We start from the raw sequence: 15,381 nt of genomic DNA on the forward strand, positions 1-15,381 counted from the left end.
ATTTTGTGCATTGCCTGATCATTTCCAAAATTACATATCTATTTGTTTATCAACATTTTAAGTGTCTCCACATTGCATCTTCCTTATGACTGCTTTAGGTTAGGGATGTCTGAACTTTTGGCTTCCCTGGGCCACACTAACAAAGACTTGTCTTGGACCACACATTAAGTACACAAATATTAAAGAAATCTGTTGCAGTCCAACCCTTCTCCCCAAAAGTACTGTGTATATTTTGTGGAATATCTGCAAACTAAATAACCTGATTGAAAAAAAAGTAGACAAAGGACTTAAACAAATGTTTCTCCACATATTGTATGCAAATGTCAACAAACATTAAAAAGCCCAATGTCACATCACAGTTATTAGGATGGCTACTATCAAAAACCAACAAGCCGGAGGAAACAAGTTTTGGTGAAGATGTAAAGAAGTTTGGACATTGTTCCCTGCTGGTTGGATTGTACAATGGTAAGGCCAGTACGGAAAATAATACATAGTTTTTTAAAACATTAGAAATAGAATTATCAGGAGCTGGAGAGATGGCCCAGCAGTGAAGAGCATTGACTGCTCTTCCAGAGGTCCTCAGTTCAATTTCCAGTAACCATATGGCGGCTCACAACCATCTGTAATGAGATCTGGTGTACTCTTCTGGCCTGCAGACAGAGCACTGTATACATAATAAATAAGTAAATCTTTAAAAAAAATAGAATTATCATATGATCCAGTAACTCTAATCTTGAGATTCACTCAATAGAGTGAATTTATTTGTGTATGTATGTATTGTATTTATGTGTTTATTTATTTATTTGCTATGTACTTGTCTGTGCATGAGGGGTAGAGTGGGAGGGTGCCTGTGCATGTTGAGGCTGCAGGTTCATGTTAGGTGTCTTTCTTGATCACTCTCCTTATTTTTCAGACAGTCTCTCACCGAACATGGAGCTCATTGATTTCACTAGATTAGCTGGCCAATGAGCTTCAGGGATTTGCCTGTCTCTGCTCTACCAGTGCATCGCTGTGCCTGGCTTTCTACATGGCTGCTGGGGACCTAAAGTCTGTGCATGGTAAGCACTTACCAGCTCAGCCATCAGCCCTACTCAGGAGAACTGAAATCAGGGTCTCCAAGATATCTGTACTCCTGTGTTCATAGCAATGTCACCACATAACTGAGAAGGGGAAGCAACCGAAATTCAACTGATGATGAATGAGTAGACACATGTGATTATACACACATGGGCACACACACATCCCTGCTTTAAAGAGGAATAATCATGCTATGATAGATTTAACTCTTGATGATATTGTGATAAGTGAAATAATTCAGTTGCCCAAAAAATAAATACCATGTCATTCTATGCACATGAAATTCTTTAAAATAGTCAAATTCATAGAAGGTTCTGGAGTTTGGTTTGTGTGTGGTGGGGATGGATTAGGTGGAGAAATGAGGAGTTACTTAATGGACAGAATTTCAGTTTTGAGTGGTGAAAAACTGGAGGTCTGTTTATGATCATGTGAATAAGCTCAATGTTCTGAACTGTGTGTTCAAAAATGAACCAAAGCTCTTGGCCCAGCGGCAGAAGTGTCTTTGTGCTAATGAGGCGATGGAGGAATGAGGAAGCCCTCCAGTTTCAGAGGAAGCCCTCCACAGTTTCAGAGCAGCTACTGGTCACCAGCACAGCCAAGCGCAGGTTTGAAGGCTTAGGTCTTCTAGCTTTGCTCTACCTCTCAAGAGTGGAATGTGGTTCGTTCACCAGCAGATATTATTTAACAAGGTGTGCCTGTGTAATGAAACCTCCACTAAAGCTTGAAACATGAGGTTGGGAAAGCTTGCTGGTCAGTGAAGCACATTTGTGCCTCAACGTAGGGTTTCTGAAGAAGGTGTAGCATACCCACCTCATGCCTTGCCCACTGCATCTCTTCCATTTGATGGTTCCTGAGGTACATCATTGTTCATTAAATAGTTGTAATGACAAATGTAGCACACTTCAGAGATCTTTGAGATCCTTTAGCAAATTCTCTGACTTGGGGAGAAGAGACAGAGTTGGGATTAACCTTCAACTACAGTCTGCACAGAAGTGCAGATATTTTAGGGACCCCAGCTGACCATGGCTAGGTTCTGAAGTGGAGGCAGTCTTAGGGGACCAAACCTTTAACATGTGGGGATTTGTGATAATTTTGAGAGTTAGTGTCATAATTGAATTGAATTATAGGAAATCCATTTGATAACAGATAACTGGGGATTGGTTATTGAACAAAAGACACAGCACAGGGTCACTGTAGCCATTGTCTGGAAGGTGGAATGTTAAGGGTGAACTGCAGATGATTCAGGGGGATGAGTCTCAAGCCCTGAGTAGCAACCCAGGGGAGAGGGATCAGTGGACAAGATGAAGATTGTTTGGATCATGGACAGACTGTGAAGGCAAGGCCATGTGATATGCTTATGGACGCAATGTGGGCCTGGAGAGAGAAGAGTCAAGATTCATTTAAGGGTTTGGAAATGTGGATCAACAATGTATTTTTCCATTATTTAAAGAAAGAAATGTCATCTGGGCCACTTTCTTTCTGTGACCCAAACTGGCTTCTTTTCCCTCTTGGAATCGATAAAAGGACCAAGTGCTGATTGAACAGGAGGAAAGTTTATTACTAGTCAAAGAATAGAGGGGTTGAGGTGACAGGCTCATAACTCAGCTTCTCAGCTTTTGGAGGTTGGGGAAGTTACAGGATAAGAAAAATGAGAGGAGACAGACTCTTTAGGGGAGGGACATTTCACAACTTTGGGGACTAGATGAGTTTTTTTTTTTTCAGCAGTTTGTGAATCATCTCTTTTCACTTCTTTCATGGTTCTTCCAGTAGTTATGGCAACCATCAACTCTCAAGACTCTGAAAGGCATGTCCTACAGTAGGCAGTGGGGTTATTTTTAAAGATTTATTTATTTATTGTGTACACAGTATTCTGCCTGCATGTGTCCCTGCAGGCCAGAAAAGGGCACCAGATCTCATTACAGGTGATTGTGAGCCACCATGTGGTTGCTGGAAATTGAACTCAGGACCTCTGGAAAAGCAGTCGGTGCTCTTAACCACTGAGCCATCTCTCCAGCCCCGGCAGTGGGGTTATATTGAAGGGTGAATCTTACAGTAGGCAGTGGGTTATACTGAAGGGTGTGTCTTACAGTAGACAGTGGGATTATATTGAAGGGCAGTCCCTACAGTAGGCAGTGGGTTATATTGAAGTGCCTTTCCTATGGTAGACAGTGGGCTTATACTGAAGTTAGAGCTAGTCCGGAGGTTACTCTGTCAGTGGTTTTGCTCCAACAGGTTTTTAACTAACCTAACTAAATGAGCGACCTCTGCCATAAAAGCATCCTGCCCTCAAAAAACAACAGGGTTGTGGCAGGGGAGAAATTTGTCTGGGTCACTTGGCAGTGCACAGGTAGTCAGCCCTTAGGGAAAAACTTCAGAGTTGTGTGAGCAGGTTACATATGACAAACCCATTCCAACACTCCTGCCCTGTCTTTTCTGTGAGATTTTTTTTTCCATTGCATGAAGGGATTTCTTGCATTTACATTACATTCTGTACAGATCACCATCTAGTCTGGTTCCCCTCAGTGAAATAAGCAAAAAAACCTCAGTAAGCTGAGCTGGACCACTGGATTAGTGTCTGAAAATACAGTCACATATGTACATGGAACTAAAACCGCTCCTGCCTCTTGTGCCTAGCATTTTCAGAGTCCATTTCAGACATTTCCCCCGGTTGTTAGTAAGAAATCTGCAAACTCTGAAGTTGGCGTGCGTGCGTGTGTGTGTGTGTGTGTGTGTGTGTGTGTGTGTGTTGGCTTCTTCTCTGGGGCTTGGCTTTGAATTTAGTCTGAATCTGAAGTTGAGAGTCCAACCTGAAGGCAAAGGAAGGTTTTGGATGTGGAGCATGAGGAGGAGAATTAATGTCCCTTGCAATGTAAAGGCCTAAGGTGAGGTTGCTATGAACTCCTCGAGAGAAGCAGAGTTGTAATCTCCAGACAGAGCAGGGACGCTGTCTCTAACGCATGACAATTATCAGCGGGGCTCCGAGGCTCAAGATACTCAGAGGCAGCCGGCTCCTCAAAAATCACCAACTGAATCCACAAGGTCACGTTTCTCCTCATTCATACCTGATGCTGACAGAAAACATTGGAAGATTGTGTGAGTCCAAACACTACAAGATCTGTCTTTTATCCGGATTTTGCTTGTGTCTACCCTATGGACATAAAAATCATATTTATGCAATTGTACAAATTATATTTTATGCAATTATGCAAATCATCTTCTATAACAATTTTGAAAGTTCCCTGGGTCTCCTACTGAGTCTTGAGCTGAAGATACCCAGTTCTTTTCAAGTTATTAACATACTGAGAAATACCTCGCATTCTTCACAAGCCCAGAATACCCTATCCTATCAACCATTCTGTCCTCCTGAGCCTCGATCTCAACAGGTCTTCAATTCCAGGTGACCATATAAAATTTACCATTGGGTCCCAGGACCACTGGTCAGATGCAATGTAATGGTGGCTAGATGCCGTTAGTCCTTTTTGTCTTCTTACCAACCACAGCCAAGTCTATTCTCACTCTCCTGAAGACTTTAGTCATGAAGCAACTACATACAATCTATTCTGGCTTACTTTATTGAGTGAAATTCTTAGCCAAACGAAGTTAATTTAAGGGGAAAAAAAACGTTTATTAAGAGCTGAGGATAGATGGCAGAATCAATCGGAGCTTCAACTTGACTGGACAATAGGATTCCAAGATATTTGGTCAAACATTATTCTGGATGTTTCTGTGAAGGTCGTTTCTAAGATTAATGTTTAAATAAGTAGACTAAATAAAGAAGATTGGCCTCTGTAATGTGAGTTAAAGTCCCATCAGCTAAAGCAATAAAGATTTCTTTGCCCAGGAAGAATTCACACTGCCTGACTGTCCTCTAATTGGGTCAGCAGCTCTCCATGTTTGGACTTGAACTGACCTTTATCTCTTCTCTAATTACTCTCTGCAGCTCTTGGGACTTGCCAAGCTGCCACGATCACATGAGCCATTTCCTTATTTAAAAAAAGCCTTTATCTGTCTCTTCTTCCCAAATGGCATTCTTCATCTGAAGAATCCTAATAGGAGTCTAGGCAGATCTTCCATTACCTGAAAATTAAACTGTAGCACTAGGCAATCAAGGAAGTGCTTCTTGTGTCATAGGATGGAAGTTACCACCACAGCCATAGTCTCGGCAACATTGGAAAGTGTATCAGAATGTGATTAGCCAGTCTGGGATTGCTGGGTGGTTTCGGCAAGATGGTGTGATCACAAAGGCAAGAAGAATGAAAATTTTAAGAGATGCCAAGCCTTGGGGTCCTCAGACACCACAGATGTCCAATACAACTACTTATAGTTACAGAAAGGTTATGAATATATACTATCAAAAATATCCAAACCAATATTTGTACCTTCTGCCCTACTCAAATCTTACCAATTTCCTCATAGTCAACCATCATCCAATTTTAATCCTTCCAAGTCATTTCCCATGCATCTGTAGATGCTTGTGCAGACTAGTATACATGCTGCTCTTCTAGATGGTGGCCATGAGTCAGGGTAACCTTCAGGGTGGGTGGGAGAGCTGATTTGATCTCAATTCCTCCCACTTTCTAGGTTCCCTGGTACATCTTCACTGGCTGAGATGACATGGATGGCTGTTGATGTGGCCTATAGAGGTTAGCCTCTTAGCACAGAGAACAGGGTAAGAAGAGACCTAGAGAGATGAGAGAAAGCTATCCACCAGAGAGACATTAGGAGGTAAGTGACAACTCGTGGGTGATTGTGAATAACAACACATCAGTTTGTTCTCCTGGTCTTGTATGTTGCGGGTGTTAGGATCCTGCCGTCACTCCTGCACATGCCCATCTCGGGGTCTTGCGTCTTATGTCATCAGGGGGCGACTATGTACACATGGCATGGTCACATAATCTGCGCCTTAAAAGCCGGATGCAGACCCCACCCTCTCTCTTTGCTCTCTCTGCTCTGCTCTGCTCCCCTCTTCCCCCACCCCGCTATCTTTATCTCTCACAAGGCCTGGTCCCCTTCCTCCACCTTTTCCCTTCTAATAAAGCTCTGAAAACTAACACTGGGTTCTGTTGTGACCGTGACCTTTCCACACAGTAACCAGCACCACCACCAGTGCCGATTATGATCCTTTCAGCAGGAGCATACATGGAGTCGATGTGTCAGCATCATTACTTTACCACCAGTACAGGAAAGAGACCCACGGCCAAGGACTTGCAGATACACTTCTTTCCCTGTCCCTGCCCAGTGCTGACTGTCCTTTAGCTGTGAGCCATCTGCTCTCAAGGCCACCCCTCTGTCTCAAGTTCCTTTAGTTCCCTGGAGGGCATATGGGAAGACCCAACTTCGTAGTGGCAGGGTTTGCTGATCTCTCAACATTCTCTGCCCTTATCAGTGAGTGAAAGTAAACTCACACTTCCTTTCCTGGCTCTGACGACAGGAATAAACACACAGGAGGAACATCTGTCTGACCCACAGATGTGAGTCAAGCATTGACATCTTTGAGAATTTAAAATTTGCAAATCCCCAGCAGACCTTTTGATATGTTTTGGATGAGTGTTCCCCAACAGGTGCACATCTAAAAGACTTGCTCCCCAGAGTGTTGCAGTTGGAGGTGGTGGGATCCTTGAGGAGTGGGACCCATAGAGGTTCCTCAGTTATGGGGAGCCATGCCTACAGTCTCAGTCTCTCTGCTTCCTGGATTTGGTGTCTGCACTTTGTTCTACTACATATTCTGGCTATAATGTGATGCTCCCTCCAGAGAGGCCCTACACTCCTTCTGATCTTGAATTGGAATCTGCAGAGGAATAAGCAACACAGACCGTTTCTCTTTATTAGATGTCTTAGGTATTGCATTGAAGGGATGTGAAACTAATGCACATTTCATGCTCTGTTTGGCTTGCTTCATGTGTTTGTGTCTGTGTAGACAGGTGACCCCAACTCCCTATTCTTACTCATTTGTTATTAATATGTTTTGAGGACAAGCATAAATGAAAGCTCTTTACTCTTCCAGACTAACTAAGGTACCTTCATCAAATGACCCCGGCGACTGGTGATTCTTTGTAATCTTCTACTTGTCCGGGATGGTACGCATTCAGCCATGGATAACTGAATAATTGCACCCTGTAGCCATTGTGCAAACATTCCTGTGTCATATCCTTGAAGAGGGCCAACACGGTGAGCTATGGATCTGAGGTGATGACCTTGACTAGCAGCCTTGAGATTTTTAGCAACTTTTTCTCAAAAACTTGGAAAAGGATTGACTTCTGCTGGATCCTGGATAAACACTGACCATTGTTGAGAGCCAGGCTGATTCGAGGCTTTTCAGAGGTCCTGATGAAAGGACAGAAAGAAACTGGGTCTGTGTCCTTGCCCGGGGCAGACTCAGCAAGGTCTGGTCTGAGGCTGGGGCTAGAGTGGTCTGGGGCTGGGGCCAAGGTGGTCTGGGGCTGACCCAGGGTGGTCTGGGGCTGGGCCAGGTGGTCTGGGGCTGGGCAAGGGCCTCATAGGAGTTAAGATTTTCTGGGAACTTGGCTTTTCTCCCTGAAGAGCCTGGAGTTACCAAGTCTATGGCTGCTGTGTGCTTGGCCTATGGTGCCCTTGACATAGCTCGTGTCCCCTTTGTGCGATGACTTTGCTTGATTAGCTTCTTGCTGACTTTATTCCATTGTGTGACAGTTTTTTGTTGTTGTTGTTGACACTGCCCATTTTCCTTTCAGAAAAACTGTATATAAGATGTTATATTTTTAAATAAACTTGTTTACATGAGCCACTGGCTGTGCAAGGCCTCCTGATTCCAAACTTTTTAATCTTTTTATTTTTTCATCCCCTGATCATTCCTCTTAGAACTCTTTCACTGAAGAATGACCTGCTGGTCTAGTTCAAGACATGATCACACTACTGAGCTATTTCCTGTACTTATAAAAAGATATTTCACAGAGCCGTTGCACCATGAACCCACAGAAGCTGTGGTTGTCTGTACAAGATAAAGACAACTGATATTTCAGCCTAGATTGGGAAGTGTTCGCAAAGCCCACTCCAGCTGAGAGCAATTGGCAATTGGTGTCAGCTTGGGAAGGAAAAGCAAGTTTTCTTTGGGTGTTTGGCTCCTGCTAGGTTGTGCTAATTAGACTCAATGTGTTATAATAAAAAATAATAAGATGACATGAAGCTGGGAAGTAATGTGGGGGAGAGGAGAGGAACATGAGGGTTGGATACAATCCAAATACAATATATACATGTATGAAAATAAATAAATAAATAAATAAATAAATAAATAAATAAATAAATAAGACATTTTCCAAGATCAAGAGATTAAGTGACTTGCTTCCAGATCCATGTATGAATATAAATAAATAAATAAATAAATAAATAAATAAATAAATAAGACATTTTCCAAGATCAAGAGATTAAGTGACTTGCTTCCAGATCCCACAATCTATTGATGATTTCCATTAAATCACTACTGAGAACTGTCTGAGTAGGATTCTGGTTTTCAGGAGGTAATAGCAAGAATTGACAAGTGGCATTTTGTGAAATTAAAAAGCTTCTGTACAGTAAGAGAAACAATTATCAGGCAAAGAGGCAGCATACTTATCTCACAGAGGATTGATACCCAGAATACATAAAGGACTCAAATTTAAGCACTTACAGAAAAAAAATCTAATCAATAAATGAGCAAATGAACTGACAGGATAATTTGTAAAAGAAAAAGTACAAAGTGTCAATATACACATAAAATATTGTTCAGCATCCTTTCCACTGGGGAAATACAGATCAAAACTAGACTGAGATGCCATCTCAAAATGGCTTAAAATCAAGAAAACACAAAACAAAAAATTTAGTGAGGATGTATGGAGGAAGGAACCCTTATACATTGTTGATGGGAATGCAAATTAATGCAGACAGCATAAAAATTGATATAGAGGTTCATCAAGAACCTGAAATTAGAGCTACCATGTGGTCCAGCCACATTCCTGAGTAGTACAGAGACCCCTACACAGCAGTGCTCACGTGGCTTTTTATGGCCACCTGGTTATGTTCTCATCCTAGGTGTCCATCATCAGAGGGATGCAGGAAATGTAGAGCTTTATTCTGCCATAAAGAATGGGATCATGCCATTGTAGGAAAATGGATGGTGATAGATTGATTAGTCTTTAAAATGAGCCAAACTCAGGAAAGACAAGTACCACATGTTCTCTTCTCATAACTGGATCTAGGTTGAGAAAAAGACATGAAAGCAAAATGGAGACCTTTAGGGAAGCAGAAAGAGGAAGTAAAAAAAAAGTGTGGAGTAGATATGGTCCAAGTACAACATACACACATATGAAAATGTCACAGTGAAATGCAAGTTTTGTGAAATTAATATGTGCTAATAAAAGATGTAAAAAGAGAAAAGTATAATGAGTAAACTCTCTCTCTCTCTCTCTCTCTCTCTCTCTCTCTCTCTCTCTCTCTGTGTGTGTGTGTGTGTGTGTGTGTGTGTGTGTGTGTGTGTGTGTAAGACCAGAGAACAACCTCAACTGTCACTGTTCCTGAGGTCCTGCCCACCTTGTTTCTTAGGACAGGGTCTCTCATTACATTTATGGACTTGCTGATTATTCTAGATTATGGCAGGCTGGTTGCTGGTCTGTCCCAGGGATCAGCTTGTCTCCGTTTCCTCAGCATTCGGATTACAAGCATGTACCATTACATTTGTGCGTGTGTGGTGGGGAATATGGCAAGGTGCATTTGTGTAGGTCAGAGGTCAACTGGCAAGAGTTGGTTCTCTCCTTCCCCTTGTGGGTTTCAGTGATCAAACTCAGGTTGTCAGGCTCAGGCGTCAAACACCTTTACCGCTGAGTCATCTTGAGGGCCCTATATGTTATGTATATTTTAGGGGGTCAAACTCAGGTCCTCATGGTTGTGCAGCAAGCACTTTGGTGGCTGAGTTATCTCCCCACCCTGTGCTGGTTAATTTTCATTGTCAACTTGACTGGATTGATAAATGCCTAGGAGATTAATGAAGCATACCTCTTGGGGTGCCTGAGATGGGACCTTCAGAGGCAAGCAGATCATAAAGACTCTGGCCTAGTGAGTGGATCAATCTATTGGTGGATTTGGGAAGTGGTGAAAGGTAAGAGATCAGATCTCACTGAATGAAGTAGGTCAGTGGGGAGGGGTGTTGTTACAGACTCTGTTTTGTCCTAGACTACTTCCTGTCTCTTTCTCTACTTCCTGTCTAGCCTGTTGTGAACTACTCTGCTCTTGTGTGTCTTCTCTATGATGATGGACAGATACCTTCAAAGCAACCAAATTTAATCTTCCCTCTGTTTGAACCCTGAACTAACATAGCAGAAAGAACCAATTCCCACAAGTTGTTACACACACACACACACACACACACACACACACACACACACACATCCTTCAGGAGACCCTAGAGATCTCCTAAACAGCACAGACTATTGCTGTTGCCCTTGGTTGCCCACCGTAACTCCATAAGACCCTGTACCACACACTGGCTTACAGGACACTCTTAAACCAATCAAGAAACTCTCTCCCTTCAGTATATCTTTCATAGTACCAGAAGGTGCTACACAAGCTGCTGGGGGGAGGAGGAGGAGCATCAGTAGTCTTTCCCATCTCTGGACCCTGCATGTTGCTGTGGGATAATGCTTTCGTACACTGGTTTAATAAAACACTGATTGGCCAGTAGCCAGGCAGGAAATATAGGTGAGATAAGCAGACAAGGAGAATTCTGGGAAGAGGAAGGCTGAGTCAGGAGACGCCAGCCTGACATCCAAGAAGCAGCATGTAATGGCACCCAGGTAAAGCCACGGAACATGTGGCAACATATAGATGATCAGAAATGGGCTGAATTTAAGTGTAAGAGCTAGTCAGTGGTAGGCCTGAGCTAATGGCTGAGCAGCTATGGGACTGCGAGGCTGTGGGAGCCAGGCAGGCAGAGGAAAAATTTCAACTACAGCATGTTGTACTACTAACCTACTAGGCAGGACATATCTACTTGTATAACAGTGGCGTGACTGTTATGGGGGTAAATAATCACTTTCTAATTTATTTGAGGCCTGTTCCACAGGAAGGAATCTTGGGCCTGTGTGATCATGGTCAAAAGCCCATGATTGGGAAGTCAAAACAATCTGGCTATTGTTATTTTGCTGAATAGACTATGTTGACAATCATAGACCTGGACATCTCTCAACTTTGGTCAGAAATGCTTCTTTCTGTAGAGACTGAATGCTTAAGCCCTAAATGCAGCATCTGCATAACTCCCCTCTACCACCCTGAGCTCAGGGAAAGAATGTAAGAGCTGGAGGATAAGGAGGAGTGTTGGGAAATGCACAAGATCATGCCAGCCAAAGTTCCTGCATAGATGTAGCAGATCAGTGGTTCTCAAACCTTCCTAATTTGTGACCCTTTAATATAGTTCCTCATGTTGTAGCTTCCAAACATAAAATTATTTCGTTGCTACTTCATAACTGTCATTTTGCTACTGTTATGAATTACAAAGTAAATATCTGTGTTTTCTAATGGCCTTAGGTGACCTTTGTGAAAGGGTCCTTCAGCTCCCAAAGGAGTCTCAACTCATAGGTTGAGAACCACTGTGTGATCTCCAGGCCCCACCCCTTATGTAGAGCTACTGGCAGTTGCTATTTGCTGAGGGAGGGGAAATTCATTCTGTTTTTTAAAAATATTTATTTATTATCTTTATTTATGTGTATGTGCCTTCAAGAGTTTATGTAGCATGAATCTTAAAAATTCTTATTAATAAAATCAAACCCAAAGCAGGTATTGGGGTGAACCTGGAAGATCAGAGAGACAGAACAAGCCACAGCTAACCTCACCTGGCCAACTTCTCAGATAGTCTTGTTTCCTCAGACTGGAAGCCTCTGTGTCCTCATATCTGAATGGCTCTCAGCTGAACTGTGCTGCTAGAAGCCTGAAAGCCTAACCAGCCAAATGCTGTGAACACCAGGGATATCAGGTCCCTGGAACAAGCGGCCGGATGTGGGTGCTGAGAACTGAACCTGGGTCCTCGTCAAGAGCAGTTGTACTCTTAACAGCTGAGCCACTGTTCTAGTCAGGGAAAATCATTCTTTATGCAGGATGTGGCCACTAGCAGAATTCCCATTCTCCAGTGGATGACTCCAAACCCATGTGTATACTGTTAGCACCAACTCTACTTAATGGGAGATGTGTGTGTACATATAGAAGCCATGAAGTCGGGAGAGGTACGTATTGGTGGTGGGGAGAAATGACAGGCAGATATGATCATATTTTGTTGTATATATGTATTGGAGGTGACATACGGGGAGTTGGAGAGGAATGGCAGGCAGATATGATCACATTTCATTGTATACATGCATAAAATCCTCAAAAAAAAATACAAAAGATTTCAAAGACAAGATTTTCTAAAAACTGGCCATTGGGACCTGGGAGAAGTTGTGTGGGACCTTCCTTTCAGGGAAGGTGGTAGTGGTTAGCTTTCACTAGAATCACCTCCCAGAGAGGGTGGATATGTGCGTCACAGAGTCATGGTGTCAGTGTTTTAACTGTCAGTGTGACATGGCCTAGAATCACATGTGAAGGGAATCTCCATTGAGAAACTGTCTGGATCAGATCGGCCCAGGGGCATGTCTATGAGGAACTGTCTTGATTTTTAATTGATGTAGGAGGGCCCAGCCAACTGTGGTGGCACCATTCCCTGGGCTGGTGGTCCTGGCTGTATGAGAAAGCTAGTTATGAATGAACCAAGGAGTGAGTCAGTAAGCAGCATTCCTCCACGTTTTCTGCTTCAAGTTCCTGCGCTGACTTCCCTGCACTGCGAACTGTAATCCATAAGCTGAAGCCAACCCTGTCCTCTCCCAAGCTGCTTTGGTCAGTGTTTTGTTACAGCGACAGAATAAAACTAAGATGCAGGGGAAGCAGTGTGCCTGAAGGTTCAGCTCCACTCCTACACCATCAGCGACGGGTGGAGTCAACTGACCTTTAGCAAAACTGACGTAGCGCTTGTGACAGCTCCTGTCCCCAAAAGTTAGGTCAGTTAGACTCCAGTAGGTCCTTTTCTGTAGTGCTTAGAGTTGCTGAATGTGTGAGGACTCTGGCTCCTGCTTCTCAGGCTGGGTTCTTGGCTGTGGAGGGACTTAGAGGGAAACAAACTGTTAGCTAGCTTCTATGGCTTCCCCCTTACTCTTACAGAGTAGCAGGAGGAGGCCAGTCCCCTCATGGCTTTCTACTTCCCTCCATGACAGCTTGTCCTGTCTTTCCTATCTACCCCTGGGCTTCTGCTTGGCCCAGCATAGCAGCTCAGCTCAGGAGCCACAGGGGCCCCCTGAGAAATCTGAGAAGGGGCTCAAATTCAAAACAAGAAAGAGACCCTCCACCAAGGCTATCCCACGGGAAATGTGGTCATCAGTAGCTCCAACTCAATTACTGGTTAGTACTGATGTAATACTTTATTCCCCAAAGTCTCTTCTCAGGCATGGTTTCATTTCTCTCTGAAATAGCCATGGGGCATTTCACATTCGTTTCTTCACTTTTCTGTTTTCCATTATATTTCACAATAAAAAGGTGAAATAAAACATATACGACTTGAGTAGGGTGGCAGCTTTATTCCTTTTTTACATTACAGATGGGAAGAGGGGCACAGAGGCTGTGGCTTGACTGAACAGAGATGCTACATGGAGTTGTGCAGGGTTTTCAGTGTGCAAGGAACCCAGCAGAGGGATGAGTGGAAATAACACAGCTTGGGTTAGCCATACCTACCTTCCACCAGCGCCATCTGCTTGGAGGAAGGGATACCCTTTCCAGCTTTGCATAAGGAGTCTTTAGGGTTAAGGACAGCCACTTCCCAGGGCTGAGAGAAAGGTCAGTAGTGTCTCTGGGCACAGAGGCCTTGTCTCCAAACTCTTGGGAGTCATCCAGCATACTCACTTCCCTGCCTTCCGCCTCTCCACCTCTGGTTACCTGTACCTGGGCTCCGCTTGCCTGCAGCCCCTCCCTTCTAAATCCAACAGTGCTGGGGAGAGAATGAAAAACTAAGATGAAGGGGAGTCAGCTGGAAGGAAAAACCATCCCCAGTGGACAGCCAGGGGTGCAAATAGAGGAAGCGTCCTGTGAAGTCATTATTTGCTCCTGTGGGGACCAGTGGTCACCCCCAGTGCCTGACACCTGCCAGCTGTAGCCCAAGGGTCTCTCTCTAATACATCGTTTGGTGATTTCTTCTTGGGTTGTTGTGCAGTCTTCTTTCTTTCTTTTTTTTTATTTTTTTGGCTCTGCTGTGGGAAAGTTTCTGACATGCCTACAACTTCCTTCAGTCTCCACATGCCTTCCCTCCCTTACCCTCTCATTTCCGACGCCTGCACAGATAGCAGTGAGGGGGGGAGGTGAAAGGGATGGGGGAGAGGGTGGCTTTCCTGCAGTCTTGGCAGCTCCGAATACCAGCAGGAAGCTCTGGGCTCACAGGAACCATCTTCAGTGCCAGAAGATGAGGGAGGTGGGACTCCTACTCTCAGAAGCTCTGTGTCACCAGGGCAGCACTGACCCCAAGGTGTACATGGCTCATTTCTGCACCCCAGAACCCACCTCTGTGCTGTTGCACTACATTCTTGAGGGAGTTTTCTCTCTGCCAGCATCTGCCATCTGGGAGAAGTGGGTACTCTGGGGGAGAAAAAACTAAAGGGGGCACTGCCTTCTCCTGGTCACCACCTGGTCGCTGAGGACAGTAGATCATGAGGGAGAGTGTCAGAGTGGAGACCACACAAATGGAAGACACCCGCAATCCTATTCCAGTGGGTGCCAGGCTTCTTAGAAGTTGCTTTTGCTAAGAAACATTGGCTCTCTATTTAGGACAACAAGGCAGCTAAAAGCAAGATGGAAACCAGACAACTGCACTTTGGGTTTGTTTCCCTGGCAGTCTTGGTTGGAATTTCTATTGCTGGGATAAAACACAATGACAACCAACTAACCAACCAACCAACCAAACAAAAACAACTTGGAAAGGAAAGGATGTATTTCATCTTACAACTTGCAGTCCATCAGTCAGGGCAGGAACCCAAGGCAGGAGCTGATGTAGAGACCATAAAGGAATGTTGCTCACTGGCCTGCTCCTTGTTGCTTGCTCAGCTGAAGGGAGCAGGCAAAACACCTTGGCCTGAGTACTGCCATTTTGACTTCAGACTCCATTTTACCTGAAAGATGAAATAAAGTTCAGGTTTCCAAACCCTAGAGGAGCTGAGAACTTTCCAATAGCTGATCAACCTCCCCCCCCCCAAAAAAAAAACACAGATGGTAGTTGTTATGCATCTTTGGTTC

The 15,381-nt window shown here is 43.9% G+C and overlaps 1 pseudogene; it reads left to right on the forward strand.

Annotated features, from left to right (window-relative positions):
• The first annotated feature begins 1,542 nt into the window (after window positions 1–1,542).
• Window positions 1,543–15,381, forward strand: part of LOC131911163 (small ribosomal subunit protein uS2-like) — a 44,708-nt pseudogene continuing 30,869 nt past the window's right edge.

The sequence above is a fragment of the Peromyscus eremicus genome, chromosome 5 (assembly GCF_949786415.1).
Source record: "Peromyscus eremicus chromosome 5, PerEre_H2_v1, whole genome shotgun sequence".
Classification (NCBI taxonomy): domain Eukaryota; kingdom Metazoa; phylum Chordata; class Mammalia; order Rodentia; family Cricetidae; genus Peromyscus; species Peromyscus eremicus.